Source organism: Lissotriton helveticus, chromosome 8 (genome assembly GCF_964261635.1).
Source record: "Lissotriton helveticus chromosome 8, aLisHel1.1, whole genome shotgun sequence".
Classification (NCBI taxonomy): Eukaryota; Metazoa; Chordata; class Amphibia; order Caudata; family Salamandridae; genus Lissotriton; species Lissotriton helveticus.
Window position 1 is genome coordinate 126,592,538 of NC_136069.1, and position 16,771 is coordinate 126,609,308.

The window sequence follows — 16,771 nt, forward strand, 5'->3', positions numbered from 1 at the left end:
TTTTGCAGGCATAGTTCAAAATGGACAATACACTCAAAGCAAGATAATTTCTCATAAAGCACAACAGTTATAATGGATACCCTGGGCAATGTCGTCCCCAATGGGCAGTATACTGCAAGTGATCGAATGAGTTTTCGGGCAGAGTCCCCGGCCCAACCCAACCTAGTCCAACCTCGGACGGCCTCAGACGGCCCGCCCTTTGTCCGGGCTTCGTCTGGGCGTCCCGCTCGCGTCCCGCGACGCGGAGGGAGCAGCGAATTTCAAGCGCCTCCGGGCGCGGTGACCCCGCTGAAGTGTTCCGGGTCGCTGGGCAGGCTGGGAAATGTAGTCTCCCTCCGCTCGGTGGCCGCAAAGATGACTACAGCGGCGGCGGGAGGGAGACCGGGGCACAGCCAGGTGAGGAGAGAGTGCAGACAGGCACAGCTAGTGGCAAGTGAAACTCCCTCGCTTGAAAGCAGAACATATACCTAAAAGGTGACTTGGCACTGTCTGCTCCCGAGTCAAAGAGGTCTACTTGTTGAAAAGCCAAGTTTTAGCTGTTTTCTGAAAGAGATAAGAGTGGGAAGGCTTCTGATATGAGGAGGTAGGTTGTTCCACAGCTTGGTAGTTCCTACCACAAAGCTTCCACCTCCTCAGTTTGTTCAAGATGACCGTAAGCACAGTGGTCATCTGTACTTTGACAAAACCAGCAACTATAGCAATTACCTTCAGGGAACAAAATGTTTGGTGTACTGCCGCCGTCGGTTTAGATGGTTATTCTCCGAACTTTTACATTCCTTTTTTGATTCTCACGAACAAACTCCCTCAGTGGGGGGGTGTTTCTGAAAAACACACAACTAATGACCTCCATACTCTGGTGTGGAGGTAATTAGTTTTTTTTTCTATCTTTATCTGGTGGTGATGGACAGAAGAAAAGGGCATTCCACCATCCACCCTAAATAGGGTGGGCAAAGCATGTGCTTCCTCTGACTGTCCTTGCTCCTTCAGGCCGACCGGAGAAGCTTTCCACCTATGGAACTAAAAGGGCTACGTCAACAGAAAGCTTAGGATGCTCCTGTCTATAAATGAGGTGGGTGGACTAAGAGTTTGGCCAATGTTTGCAATGGAGTAGCTTGTCTACCAATCTCTAAATCAGTCCCAAAGTCTATGTGATCCGATAGTCAATATCTGAATTCCATTGTCCCTCTTCCTTGAGGGACCAATCATGTAAATATGGATGTTTGACCATCAGTTATAATGTTTTGTTTGCTCTCTTTATGATTTATTTTACTGTTTATACATATATTATTCTATGGTTAAGATTTATGTTCTTGAATCTTCTAATATCTACACCTAAAACACCCTTTACCATATCAGTTTCAACTGGGACCCAAGGCATAGCCAGTCGCATAGCGGCAGGGCAACTTGAGTACAGGAATGACCAGGTGTATTTTTTAGGGTTGTGTCCAGACATTGTGGCCCTGCACTTTGTTACTTATTTTAAATCAGGATTGAGTAACAAATTGTAGAGTCACTCCTTTGTAGAGAAAGCTATTGCAGCTCCTGCCCATACCGATGTTAAGGCTATTTTGAAAACAAAACGTCCGTGCTTGCTGTCTAAATATGTTACTTTCAATTTGCTCTCTGGTTACCTGAATAGAAATGGATATTAGCTAAATGTGGAACATTAACAGAAGTTAATTTTAAATCAACATAATGTTAATTATCTTATGTTTGGATTACTCGTGACAGTGGGAATGCAGTTAAGTAAGAGTAATTACCTTAATAGGTCTATAGCTTTCCCATGGCATCTTATAATCAAAAAAATAATAACACATACAATAATATTACACCCGCAGAACGGGGCTTTGTCCCTCTGCAATCCCTACGATGTGTTACGATGCACACACACTCACACATACCACACATGCAAACACAAACATACCCACTTCCACTCACACACACACATGCATGAACTTATTTTTTATGTGGTCAAATGAAACTGGTTGAGTGGGGGCATCTGTATGGGTGACGTCCCAGCATTCTTTGTCTACACATATTTGCAGGCAAATCTGTGTTTTGCAGTTGTTGTGCACTGTGTATTTATGCCAATTTCCATTTTTAAACAGGCTTCATTTGGGCTTATGCATGGCTGACGGCCCCCTTTGGGTGCCCATCCCTCCCCCGTGCCCAGCATGGGGTTGGCCAAAGAGTCTAGACTATCCAAAGGGACACCAAATCTAATTGGGTTTTTTGTAAATTGTATTTTGATCCTGTTGGCGAAAGGCGCTCCCTCGCAAGTCCTGTAGATTCAGAGCAACCCATTTTTTTTTTATTTCGCTCTAGGAGCTCCCCCTGGTATCTCCCTACAAGGACCATGGGATATGGGTACACCTACACTGATGCCTTATACTCTTTTTTTTTTATTTTCAGATCACGAGGACCAAGTCTGAGGGGGATTTCCCACCCAGGGGATGGGCTGATTCGGAACCAAGTGACAGGAACATCATTTCTCTTTCCATTTTCGCCAGCCAATCAGAGTGTAAGCCTCCAGAGGAGCGAGGTGGCACAAGAAAAAAATACATCCTCGGGCAATCAGATTACTCTATTATTTGAAGTTACGTACCAGTGGGACTCCCACGGGACCCCCACACACACAACCGTCCAGATATATGTACATTTTTTAACCTTAATTACTCAAACAAGACTTAATGTATTTAAACCAAATCACAAAAAGCACATGATCTGGGTAAAGATCTAGGGGCATATTACCAAGCAATAGCGATAATTATCGCTATTGCTTGGTTTGAGACAAAAATGTATCACTGACCTGCGGCGATTTTTATCGCAGATAAACCTTGGTATTACCAAGGTTTATCGCAAATGCGATAAAAATCGGCCGGAATGCATGAATATCGCGGAAAAGTCAGTGATATTCAGGCATTACTGAGCTAATGCTCTTAGCCATGTTATCCACCTCCCATTGGATAACATGGCTAAGAACTGCTCAGGGCAGGTGTTAGCGCGAATATCTCCAAAAGTTGGTAATAGGAGATGGCGATGTTAGCGACTGTTTCCAGTCGCTAACATCTTCGCACGCCCACTTTGCATGTCATTAGCGATAAATTTCTCTGACATGCAAAGTGGGGCCCAAGATGGTCGCTATCTCCTACTAGCTGTCGCTAACTGGTGTTAGCGACAGCTAGGTAATAGGGAGATAATTTTATCTCCGCTTTCTTGGCTTTTAAAGCCAAAAAAGCGGAGATAACCCCCCTTGATAATATGCCCCCTAGCTTTCCTCCAAATTTGATGTATTTCTGTTTAGCCATTTTGGCTGTAGAGCTTTTTTAACATCCCTATGGAAACTGCATGGGGAAATTGTGTTTTGGGCCCCCTCTTGACGTCTCACCCCAAAACATTCTAGGAAGGAGCCTTCGGACTTGCACAGTCAAGGTGTGGCTGCTTGTGTGGGGCTGGACACAGGACCTGGCCACAGGTCAGGCAGGCCATGCGGCCAGCCCTACTGTGCGCAGATCCGAAGGTCTTTATCGCTCATTTTCTCCTCGACACCCAACATTACCTGGGAGGTTGGAAAATAAAGCATACTTTTTGTGTACCTGTTATTTACTTTTTCTTACCTATGAGTTTACCTTCAAACCAAGAAATTAAATAATTACAGTTTTTCTTTCAATACTGGAGGAATTTCTCCCAGACACTTGCCACACATTTAGGCCAGGAATATAAAGAAAACTGTAAATAGTTACCACCAGCAAAAGGCTTTGTTAAAAACATGGAAATATGCGGTAATGCCACCCTATTGCATTCCTATTTTTCAGAGGAAAACTCAAAAGACTTTTTAATGTTAGGAATGTGTTAATAGCACCACATTGATCTCTTATGCCTGGACTTTGTGTAGGACTCTAAATGAGCCTTATTTATTTGCCATTTGCTCGTGGAATTCACTGGTAGTTAGGTATAGTCTGCATCGCACAACAATGGTCTATTCAATAACAAGACAACCACTTTGTGACATGCTGTGCCTGAGTAACATAATGCTGCACAGCCATCCCACACTTATGAGTGAGCTGCAAAAAAGTCCCAGCTCCTCCATATTTATAGTTCCCTCCACCAACGTTGTGGCAGGGGTGGGGGCCTACGAGGGACAGCAAACCTCTGTTCCTGCTGTATCATAGTAGAAATCCTATAGAGAAGGCTTAACGGTATAATGTGGATTGCACATACATGTTTATGTGGCTGAAGTGACTCAGGGCATCTGCACTTTGGGGCAGTAGTAAGTCTGTTGAGTCCATAAAATTAGCTAAAGCAGCTACAGTCTAGCATTGCCACACATTTTACTATGAAAGGCTAACAAAAGTGTCTGGGAGCACTCAAGTAGGCAACACGTTATTTTCCTGGAGCTCTGAAAATCCTTGCACCATTTTTGCCCTGTAGTCCATATGGATGTTAGAACTGTGGTGTACTTGTTCAATGTCTCCTAGAATTACCTGTTCTTATAAAAACCTGTGTTTACTGAATTATTGCTAAACAGCCATTTTAGCAACCCATTGCCAACGAAATGTACATCTTTGCACAAAAGCAAACATCTGGATTTTACGGAAGTTGCTTTCAAAATGTGCACCACCATTCCCATTAAGAGGTGTCTCATTTAGCACAAATGTTCACTTGTGCTTGCTTAAACATTATCGATAGTGGAGTGTGTCTCATCCTTTGCGAATGAACTTTTTTTCTACTGATTACTGTGTTTGAAAGCTTTGTAATACTGAAATGTAACTCTCTTTACTTCATTTCTTACAAACTTTTATCAGAGAATTGTCATTTTACATACACAAACACCGAGGGTTCTGAACGATCTATACAGAAAATTATTGCAAAAAAACGATTGGTCCAAGCACTGATCTGCCAAGCCAAATGAACAGGAGACAGGTGATGCAGCAGGGATACCCGTAAATAAAACCGGACACTAAAAGGAAAAATAACAAAGATGTGTACATAACATCAGACAGATCATGCACACATTACAAAGATCTATAAATGGCTCCATATGTACAATATTAGTGTACAATTCATCATATATAATTAGACATGATGCTGTTTTTAAGTGGCTAACTCAGACATATTTGAACATTAAGCCTATGGTATCATACATACCTAACTGCATGCTATTTATATACGCTGTTGACTGACGCCTATTTTCTTAACCCTAGGTATATAGTCAGATATGCATTTATTTTTGGAGTTTTGCATAGCGTGAACACGGCCCAAGGGGGCGTCAGAGCGCTGTGTAACAACTGGTACGACTCAAGCACATAAATATAACGGTCAAAGAACATTCAGGAATCCATATCTTAGCTCAACAATTCCATTCCATGCAGAAAATAAATGTTTCAGCTCTACAGGGAAGGCATTGTTTAGAAAAAAAGACTCGGAGACAGCGACGCGCAGGGCACCGCTGCGAGGTGCGCTTCAGACTACAATAATCGGCATGGAATATGGGATCGCAAATCAGCTCGCACTAAAATACTTTTCAAGCAGATAAATACTTCTACTCTAGTTCAGTTTTTAAAACAGCTGTAAAGGTAGTGACAACTGCAGTGCGTACAACCCGCATGCATCATGAAATGAATTTTGTGTAAAATGTAATGTTTGATAGACCAACATATATTTTTTTTAAACATTGTATGGCAGATTTACCAACCCCTTGCGCTACTTTTGCGTCACTTTTCCCATCTTAAAAGTGACGCAAAAGTGGCGCAAAGGGCTTGTAAATCTGCCCTTGCATGTTGTTGCGCAGTGCGCATTTGGGGCAGGCGCAAGTGCTGCGAAGAACGATGCCGAGACAAAGGGGCACTAAAATGGCTTGTGCAATGTACCAACCCTATATTACCTACTGGCAAAATAGCATGCCAAGGGCATCCCTTCCTAATAGCGAGTCGCAAGGGCATGTATGATTAATTTTGCGTCCGGAATGCGGTCACAAAACATTTGCCGTTTATCACCTACTTCAAATAGGGGATAACCCAGTCTCAAATGGGACGGGGTCTCTAGGTTACCCTTTCCACTTTCAGTGAAAACGCTTTTTTAAGAGTAGGCAGTGGTCCCACGGACCACTGATTGATCTTAAAAAACAACAACAGATACGTTTCATTTTTCTTTTAGAAACGCATCCCGTTTTCCGTTAAGGAAAACGGGCTGCAGTAAAAAAATAAAAAAGTGCTTATTTAAAATCAAACATTGGCATGGTGGTCTGCTGTCCCCAGCAGGCCACCGTCCCAGTGTTATTGCCCATTCCCAAGGGGTAGCAAATTGCGACCTGCCCCATTAACATTGATAAGGCAGGTCCATTGCAATCCCTTTGGAAATCACTAATGTGTCTAAAACACATTAGTACATTTAATTTTGCGAGTCTCTTATTGCAAGTTGCAAAAATCGCAATTAAAGACTCACAAAATGAAATGGTCATACAAGTGGACCTTTGGGTGCTTTTAACCCTCCGTGTGAATACAGCTTGGGCTGGGTCTTCTACTTTTCATTAACTCACCCTGACCTCCAATCGTGGGGTCAGGGCATGCGTGAATGTGTGCATCATGTCAATGTTGTATAGCCCTGCACCATGCTAAATTTCTCCCAAACCTTCAACTAAAAATAAATTGCAAACAATAATTAATGTAAACAGTGTTTAATAAGACCTACAGTTCAGTCGAGTACATGGTAGAGTTGGTGGGCCTCAGTTTGTACAGGTAACCCAGAGTTGGTGGAGGCATGATGTTAGTTCTGATGTTCCTGGAGGTCTGACCTCACAGTTGGGCGGTGTTGCTGCATGTAATGCAGGGCTGTCGCTTGTTTGACCAGTTTCTAGGTCTTGCTCTTCTTCTCGGTCGCTGGTGATGTGTGTGTAGGAAGCGAGTCTGACCCATTAATAGCGTGCTGGTACCACTTGGTAAAAGAGGGACACATTTCTTGTTACACAGTACGAGTTCTTCTTGGTGGTCCACATTGTGCCTTTTCTAGTGACTACTTGAAGGGGTCATGTTTCAAAGGAGAGTCAGAACTTCCCATCAGGGGGTCAGTATAACACACAAGGACCCAGTCACCCACACAGATGTCTGGCTCTTTAGCTCTGCTGGCTTGGCTGGCATTGCGGTTGTTCTACTTTCTCCTTTGTTGGGAGGCCACTACAGTTTCAGAAGTCCTGATCGTGCCATGGGGGATGGTGTCCCAGACAGCTCTCCTGATCATGAAATCTGTGGGTGCTCTTTGAGTTGAGCTGCAAGTGGAATGCACTGTAAGCAACCAGTGTCTTGTGGATGGTTTCTTTCACATTAACTTGTTTTGCACATCCAATGCAGATGGATTTGATGAGCATGTGCATCAGTGTTTTAACTTCACTGTTGGCTTGGGTCATTGGGGCGTTATTTTGCTGTGGGTGATAGCGAGAACTGCAGATATTTTTCCAAGTCTTGACTTTGAAACAGGAACCCATTGTCACTCTTGAGGATGGTCGGGACTTCAGAGATCGCAAAGATTTTGCCAATGCGTTTCTTGGTGTGTTCGAATGTAGTTGTTTGCAAACCTCTATGACTGGGCATTTTGAGACTGCATCAGAGACAACTAGCATATGGCATCTGTCAGGTAGGACACCAAAATCCACACTGCTGTCTACCAGGGGCCATCGCTGGGGCTGTTAGTTGTAACTGGAGGGAGTTGACCTGGCAGCTTGCTGGCTTGACACCAGTGCATTCAGTGACCAAGTTGCCAACCTCAGTGTCTAAAGTGGGGACCAGACCTTCTACCTCAGGCGTGCTTTGGTTTTTGTGGATCCTTGGTGACCTGTGTGCACCAGGGCTAGCATGATAGCCCGTAGCAAGTGAAGGATGATGATCAGTGGGCCTGGAAGGCATCATCCTAAGTTGTTACCCATGCCAATGGTGTTGAAGCCTTGGTGAGGTGCCTCAGTGGGCCTGCTGGCATTGCCATGTTGGGGATGAACCTACCACAGTACGTTGCAAGGCAGAAGAAGCTCCTGAGTTTAGCTTCGGATGAGGGAGTGGATGCTTCCTTGATGTGAATGCATTTGCATGGATCAACTTTGATGACTTCATTGGAAAAGATGTTTCCAAAGAACTCCATTTCCTGACAATGGAATTGGCATTTTGCGCAATTCAGGTGAGGCCAGCTGTATCAATACCTATGAGGGCAGCATGTAGACAGCAGCAATGGCTGTTAAGAGTGGGTCCTTGGGTGAGAATGTCATCATTAACATTTATGACTCTCTTGACGTCTGCCAGCACTTCTCGGATTGCATTCTGGAACACTTCCACTCATGACGATATTCAAAAGTTAAGCCATTTGTAGAGACGGAGGCCAATATGAGTAGAGAAAATAGTAATGTGTTTGCTGTCCTCATGGAGCTCGAGATGGTAGTAGCTTGAGTTCAGTTCTAGGTTTGACAACCAAATAGAGCCATTGATGTCAACGGTCATTTCATTAATTAAGAGGTAGATAGCTTTACTGCGTGCATGTCTATGCAGATACGAATATACCCTGACTGATTGGGTTTGTTAGCTATCACAATGGGGGACACCCATGAAGTCGGGCCAGAGAATCTTTCAATTACTCCAGAGTGGATGAAGATGCAGGCTTGATGGCTGCAGATAAATCCCGCATGCGCTGCCGCTAGCATGACCATACCACTCCACCTACCCCCTCATCCAAGTTGCTTCCACATCCGGTCCTGACTTTGTGATGCTGCCGGTGATGTAGAGAGACACCGAGACACTGGCACAGGGGTGGACATTTTTTTTTCTCCTTTCACAGTGGCATCATCTTTTTCCTGGATCTGGCTGATGCCCGCAAGTCTCGGGCGCTTAACGTGGTGTCCTTAATAATTGCAGCACCCACCTGGCCCCAGTTTATTTTCTTCAACAACGGCAGGGTACTGATGGGCTTCTGCCGGGCGTGCCTGCTCTGGCACAGATGCTTAGAGAGGAAGAGCAGACTGGAGGTTGTTGAGTTCTACATCTATTGCATATGGCAGGGCTAGTAAATGTTGGAGCCTTGTTTGCTTGTGGAGCAGCGGGGGGCTGTCTCCCAGTCCACTCTACAATGCTTGGGGCCTGTTTGCAAACTACTGGGGAGAAACTAACAGTCTTTGGCGCTCCTCCAGCATGGCCGCTTTCCTCCTATCTCACTAGCCAGGTAATGGTTGTGGGACCTCACCCTCTACTCGACGTTCTAAAAGTTGGAACAAATTGTAATTGAAGGATAGGGGTACCTCCAGATTTCATACCAGCAGTCAAAAACAAAAGAACACCAAATGAGTTTTTGCTTCTGAGGTCCTGGCAGTGGGTTGCTGCTTTTGTCCCCCCACATCCAGTAAGCTTTCTGGGACTGGAAACGATGAGGAAACATTAAAGAAATTCAAATTTAATGGCTAGTGTGGACTCCACGGCAAGCCTCAAAACTAAAACATGATCAGCTCATATGAAGGCAGCATCATCCTTGGCAAGAGCTGAGCGCAGCCTAAAATCACGATGCGGATCTGCAACAATTTCTAGTTCTCTGAGCTCAGAAGAAGATGCATTGGAGCCCAGAAGGGAGCCGAGAATAGGGGGTTCAGTCATGGAGAGTATACCATATCGGATGAATAAACAGGGCCTGATGAAGAGCTTGGCGTAAAAAATAATACATCAAGAATATTTAATTCAGCTGTTCGGGCTGCAGAGGACAAAGAAGAGGGGCCATCCACAGGGGCAGTGTAAAAGGGGAAAAATAAATTGCCCTCCACAAGAGGACACAAATGAAAATACTGCCAATCAAACTTATGGGAAAACATAGGAGTATCCATTATTTTCCAAAGTCAAAGTAACACCAACTGCACCATCTACATTGGAAGGGAAGCCCGCTCAAACACAATCTGGTGTCTTGCTATCTGATTAATCTATTGCTGCACATCTGGTTCTACTGGAGAACAATTGCAATCTCAGGTACCCTCAGAAGGAGAGCAGTGTCTCGACAGACTCTCAGCTGCAGTCACAGCTACAGCTAGAGCCACAGCCTCAGAATCCAAACGCAGAAGGAGTAGCTGCCATAGGGCAGCAAGCACAGGCACTGCTAGAATCTGGGGAGTTCTTAGGCAAGCAGTCGGAACAGCTGCAAGGAGATGGAACTTTGTTGCAATGCTATATTAAGATCGTGTTAAATCTTATCTAGGATGAAATAAAAGAGAGCTCAAGACAACACAAAGCACAGGCACTGCTAGAATCTGGGGAGTTCTTAGGCAAGCAGTCAGAACAGCTGCAAGGAGATGGAACTTTGTTGCAATGCTATATTAAGATCATGTTAAATCTTATCTAGGATGAAATAAAAGAGAGCTCAAGACAACACAAGCAAGTGAGATAGCATCCCTCTATCACAGTTTGTCGAAACTCGAGGAGGCAGTTGATAGCTTCTCAGCAAGAATGCAAGAGGCAGAGTCCAGGATCTCTCAGCTTGAGGACCAGATGAACACTATGCAGCAACATTTGAACTTAATCAGAAAGGGAAAATCCTCACTAGAAAGCAAATTTGAGGAGCTCAAAAACCACTCTTAGTGGTCTAACCTGCGTTTTGTTGGGATCACAGAAGGATGTGAAGGGGCCCAAACTCTCCAATGGGTCGGACTTTTATCAAAAAGAGTGTATTGCCAGAATTAGCAGGAGACCTCACTATTACAAGAGCACATTGGGTACCGTCACAGCCATTTCCCAATTCAAAGCTGCCATGAACAATCCTTGTGAAGTTTGCAGACCACCGCATTAAAGAGCAGGTATTTTCTAAAGCCATCCAGAAGAAACAATTCTTGATCAATGAAGTATCCATCTGTCGAATTTTCTCTGACATGTCAGCGGCTGCTCCACGTCATTGGAAGGAGTTAGTTGAACTTTTGTATCTTTTTAAGGTGGAGGACGCACAGGCTGTAATAGCACAGCAGTCCAAGCAAAGGGTCCTGGTGAGAGGAAAGTTTCATAGGTTTGCAAACATAGATGAAGCTCAGGAACTGCTGCAAGAAATTTCCACTGCAAAATAGAAAATAAATGCTAAATAGATTATAGTAACATGGCTGAGGATGAGGGGGTGGGACTGATCACTTCTGGTGCAGCAATGGCATTGGGTGGGCATGGGGTTATGTGGGCACGGTTAGCAAAAATGAGCATAACCAGAGAAGGAAAGGCATTGGGGAGAAGAGTACTGATGGTGACGCATCAATTTCAAAGAAACAATCTTAGAGATGGGTTTTAAACTTTGTATAATCACGGTAAATGTAAATGGCATATTGAACAAGCAAAAATATGGTGGGTTAATAAGATGGCTAACTTCTTTTTCACCACAAGTTTTGTTTCTTCAGGACACCCACCTCAAAACAAATACTCCAAAGCTCTGTATCCCTAAATTTTTCTCTAACATGTTTTTTGCCTCTGCCGGGATGTGAAATAGGGGGGTAGCCACCTATTTTGGCCAGGGTAAACAGTAATGTTTTTAATTTTGTGAATTACTATGCAACAATTAATTATAAACGATCCTACATCTATTATGGAGATTAATGATTTACTTAGAGGGGCTATGAGCCCTATACATTTTGGGGGGGATTTTAACTTTATTCAAAGGATACTTAGAATAAAACCAAAAAACAACTCAAGCTTTAGCCTAAAAAAGTATTAGATGTAATAAAATAAGATTATCAATTAATTGATCCATGGCGAAGGGTCCATTGGAAAACCTCGCAGTATACCTGCTACTCTCATCAATACCTGTCTGCTTCTTGCATCGATTTTTTTCTTATCTCTGGTCTCTCTGAATTGTCTTAATTCAAAATAGGGGCCAAGTCATTCTCAGACCACTCGCTGGTCAAACTTGAAATAGAAATAGATGCAAGAGGGGGGTAAGGTCCAGGTGGCAGATGGATCGAATTCTTCTGGCAAACCAGAAATGGGTGTCTAGCAAAAGAAAATAGATAAAAGAGTTCTTTCAGAACAATAAGGGCACAGCAACACTTTTCTCAATCTGGGAGGCCTTCAAGGCCTCAATGCGCGGGCAGATGGTGACTTTTATGGCGGCACAATCAAAAACCCAAAGGACACATATATCCGAACTTCAGCTGGCAGTGAACACTGCTTTACTGGGGAATAATTCCTCCCCAGGGCTTGGAGATTTAGTGGATAGTGAACTTAACAAAGCAAAACAGGAGTTAGGAGAGTTTTTCACCATAGAAGAAATAAATAGCTCACTGACATTTCAGCGGTGAGCCTACGAGGAAAGTGAAATGGTTGGCACATTTTTAGCGCGGTCGGCCAAGGTAAAGCAGGAAGCTGCATCAATTAATGAGCTGCATGAGCCAGGGACAAGGACCCTGGTGATCCAAAAGGACATGATCGCCAAAGTCCTTTTTAGGCCATTATAATGAGTTAGATGCAACTAAATATATGGCTTCGCAAGAAGCAATACAGCAATACTTTTATGGCATAAATCTACCGCAGCTCTCAAGTACCCAGGTAGAAGAGATGGAAGTAGGAATATCAGCAGCCTAAATTAAGCAGGCCCTTGTCTCAATGTCTGGAGGGAAGGCCCGCGGTAATGACGGTCTTCCAACAGAATTTTATAAAATGTTTGCAGAGAAACGTACACTATTTTTGTTTGAGCTTTTTATCTATGTCAAAGCATGAGGCGAGGTTAAATATTTTTGTTACGAATCTATCATTGTAAGTTTTGTGAAGAAGGGTACGAATCCAAGGGATGTCAACTCATATAGGCCGATCAGTTAATTAAATCCAGAGTATAAAATTTTAATGAAAGTCTGGGTGAATTGGTTTACCACAGCTGCTCAAAATGTGATCCACAAGGATCAGACGGGCTTCGTGACTTAAAGGCTAATGTCATCTAATACTGGATTCTTTATACAAGCACTTGATTTTTTTAATACTAAATAAACACCAGCACTTATAATGATTGTCGACGCAGAGAAAGCGTTTGGTTTGGTGAACTGGGACGCTCTTTTTACGGTCTTGGAAGGGTTGGCATTCCTCCTCAGATTATCAACATGCTACGCAATATATATCAAGGGGCACAGAGTCAGGTCTTTAATAACTCTAACTTGGCCGGGACAGTCAATATAAATCGGGGAACCAGGCCAGGCTGTCACCTATCCCCTGTGCTGTTAACCTTTTTTTATTGAACCTCAGGCTATTAGGATCCGAAATAACTTCGAGATTAAAACACCAATACCAGTATTGCCAAAATTAACACCATTTGAAATATCATCTTATATCTTAGACCTGAAAGGCAGAATATCGAAACAACCATGACAGAATTTGAGCAGTTTGAAATAATTGGAGGGTAAAAAATCTATCATAGTAAGACCGAAATTTGTATATTTCATACTTCTAGTGACTTTCTCCCAGTCAGTCTCTAATGGCAAGCCCTTTCTCCTGACCCGATCCGATATTTTGGGATATACGTCACCAATAAGTATGTGGAAAATTATAAATTGAATTATGAGGCCATGCTGAAAAAAATCAAAAGTCTACTTGATAAATGCTCACTTCTTCCTCTTACACTGATAGGTCTTGTTGCCCTTATAAAAATGTTGATTTTACGTTTACTGATTTTTCTTTTTACAAATGTTCCTATAAAAATTATTATGGCATTTTTTAAAGAGCTGGAAAACAATCTTTTGACAATTTATCTGAAATAAGAAAGCTTTGAAGGTAAAACTCCCTGTGCTTCAACTTGATATCAGTCAGGGAGGGCTTGCACTTCTCCAAGCTCGTACGTACTACGAAGCATCCTTCTTAGACATAATAGTGAGTTTAATTCACTGCTAGGGATCTTTCGATAATTTATTTCTTGATAAGATGGTTCAGGAAGCAGGGTCCCAGATCCCAGTCTTCATAAAAACAGCAACATTTCCCCAAAAACTAGATACAAGACTTGCAGGAGTATCGCACCAGACTTCAGGTATTCTACTCCATGAAGGCTCTCTCTGCAGGGTATGAGTACTTGCATCTTACAGAATGTAAAAGCTTGGGCCTCCAAATCTAGAGCAGTCATCTAAGGTTTTGGAAAGCTAACAGTTTTAAAGAGCTGGGTCATTTTATAGTTGGTGGGAGATGTATTAACTGGCAAGAGGTCCGAGCTAGGTGTGAAGACCGGTGCAAGTTTTTCTTTTTTGGGCATCTTCAGATTATACATCTGTTAAACAAGTACTGCTTTCCATCTAGTATAGATCCCACATCGGTTTTGCCTGCTCTCTTTAGAACAAAGTTAAGAGGGGTGGAAATTGAGATCTTCTTCTACGGACCCAAGGAGAGTCCCTTGTGGTTAACAATTTTTGAGAGAGGGTCACTCAGGAAATACAATGTACTTTCTCAGACGTTGAGTGGCGAGCAATGTCGTAACTTGGAAGCAAGGCTTTAAGAGCTGCAAATTTCAAAAGAATGTCATTTTTATCCGGTGGATGGCATACTATACGCCCAAAGCACTCCATAAGATGCATCCAGAAATGGAGAATAGATGTTTTCTCTGTCAGCTATCGGGCAAGGGAGGCAGACTTCATATATTTTTACTTGCCCCATGCTAGGACAGTTTTGAGAGAAAGTCTTTGCTGCTCTTACAGCCTTATTCATCATCTGAGAATCTGGCCCTTTGCGAGCACAATTTTTGCATTTGGGATTCATCCCAAATGCAAAAATCGGTAATTGCTAAATCGCTAAATTGCGAGGAATTACATTTAAGGAATCTCTATTTGAGATTCCTTAAATGCAATTCATCAACCATTTTTAAATTGCTAATTCGCAATTTCGGGCCGCTATTTACCGCGAGGTCAGACCTCTCGGTAAATAGCAAAAACTTAGAAAAATGCTTTTAAAAGCATTTTTCTAAGTTACATGTTGCACACACACATGTCCATTGGACATGTGTGTGCGCAACACCTGTTTCAATTTGATTTTAAGGGGCGCTTCAGACCCCTGGCACCCTTTAAATCGCTATCTTATTTGCGATTAGCTAATTGCTAATCGCAAATAAGGAATACTCCCCATTCATTCCTATGGGCCTTTTGGCCCATAGGAATGAATGGGGAGTTATTCCTTATTTGTGATTAGCAATTTGCTACTCGCAAATAAGGAATGTGTAGGAATCGCTATTTATTTAGCAATTCCTACATGAATACCGTTTTGCGAGTCCTTAATAGCGATTCGCTATGAATCGCTATTAGGGGCTCGCAAAACGGCCCGTTGATGAATAAGGCTGTTAGTCTTTGTTTACAGAGCAGACTGTAACCAGAGGCGGAAATAGCTCTTTTTGGCTTAGTTAGCCAGAGACAAAACCTGTCAATGTCTAGAAGGGAAGAAACCTTCATAGTAATTGCCTCTTTAGTCGCTCGTTCCCTGATTCTGCAGAACTTGAGGACTACCAAAGTACCAGCCTATGTAGAATGGTTTAATAAAGTGATTTGAACAAGAAATTTTTAAGAGGCCTGTGCTAGAAAGGGTTGGCGCTATTGAAAGATATAACGCTGTTTGGAGATACATGGAACAGGCAAGTTTAAAAAGAAAATGTAACACTTCTGTATTACAGCATATTTGCACTTTGTTTTACATATTGTTCACGGCTAGTGGTGGAATATGACCTGATGCACTAAATTAAGTTTTAGAATAATCCAATTAGGCAATAGGAAAAAAAAGCACTTTATTGGATTTGTACGCACTGCACTTTATTAAATTGTAGCTGATGTTGTTTGATCAATGCTTACTACTGTATAAAAATCCTGCCAACAAGATGGGTGTTGAACATCCATTGGCAAATATTCTGGCTGTTGTTGGCCATTGAGTGGGTCACACGATGAGGGCATTGAACTGTCATAGGCTGGTGACGTTGACTGATGTGCACATGTCAATGAGTGATATAATCAGTGTGTTGTCGATGCTGACTTCGCAGGCGGGGCAGATCCATTGTGCCAGTTGACACGACTTTAAGGTGCAGGATATGATGAAAATGTTATTGTCTTCCTCCTCAACGTCGACGTGTCTTGAGCTGGGGATGGTTGAGGTACCCTCTGGTACAGGTGATTGTTCATATGCTATTGCTCCTACCCCTTGGTATCTGTGTGCACTGCAGCTCCAGAGTGTGGGTTGTCAAAGTTCGCCATCACAGACTTTGGAAAAGTGTTTAGAGTGAAGGCATTTGGAGAAGGTTTTGCCCATGTCTGGGTAGGGAGCCTGTATGGGGAGAATCCGCAGTGGCCACATTGGTCTTTCAGAGGCTCTCAAGCTGCGGTTGAACCGTGGGTGGTTCGTCGTATGGGCCCATTTGAAATTGCCGCAACTGTTTCTGATTTGATGGGCAACAAAGTGGGTTCAGGTGAGGCGAGGAGCTTCTGGAAGATTCGTTCTATCTGGTTCGCTGGGTCATTGGACAGTTAATTGGAGCGGGCAAGCATCAAGATTTCATCAAGTGGGATGTTGGTCCGCCAAAGATGTTACATCAAAGTGCAGCTGACAAGCAGCATTGTAGGACCTGGGTGCACACTTCTTTCTGTGGATCGTCTTTTGTGCATGTGCTGGCTAGTTCCTGAAGGTGGGTATCGAATACATTGATACACTCTCTCTCACTTTGCCTGGCTTATCGTAGTTTGAATCTTTTGAAATCCAGGCTCTTCTTGGGATCAAAGTATTAACTAAGAGCTGTGATGCTTCGTCATAGTCGTCACCAGTGCAAGTCCCGTGCAGGTTGCAAATTA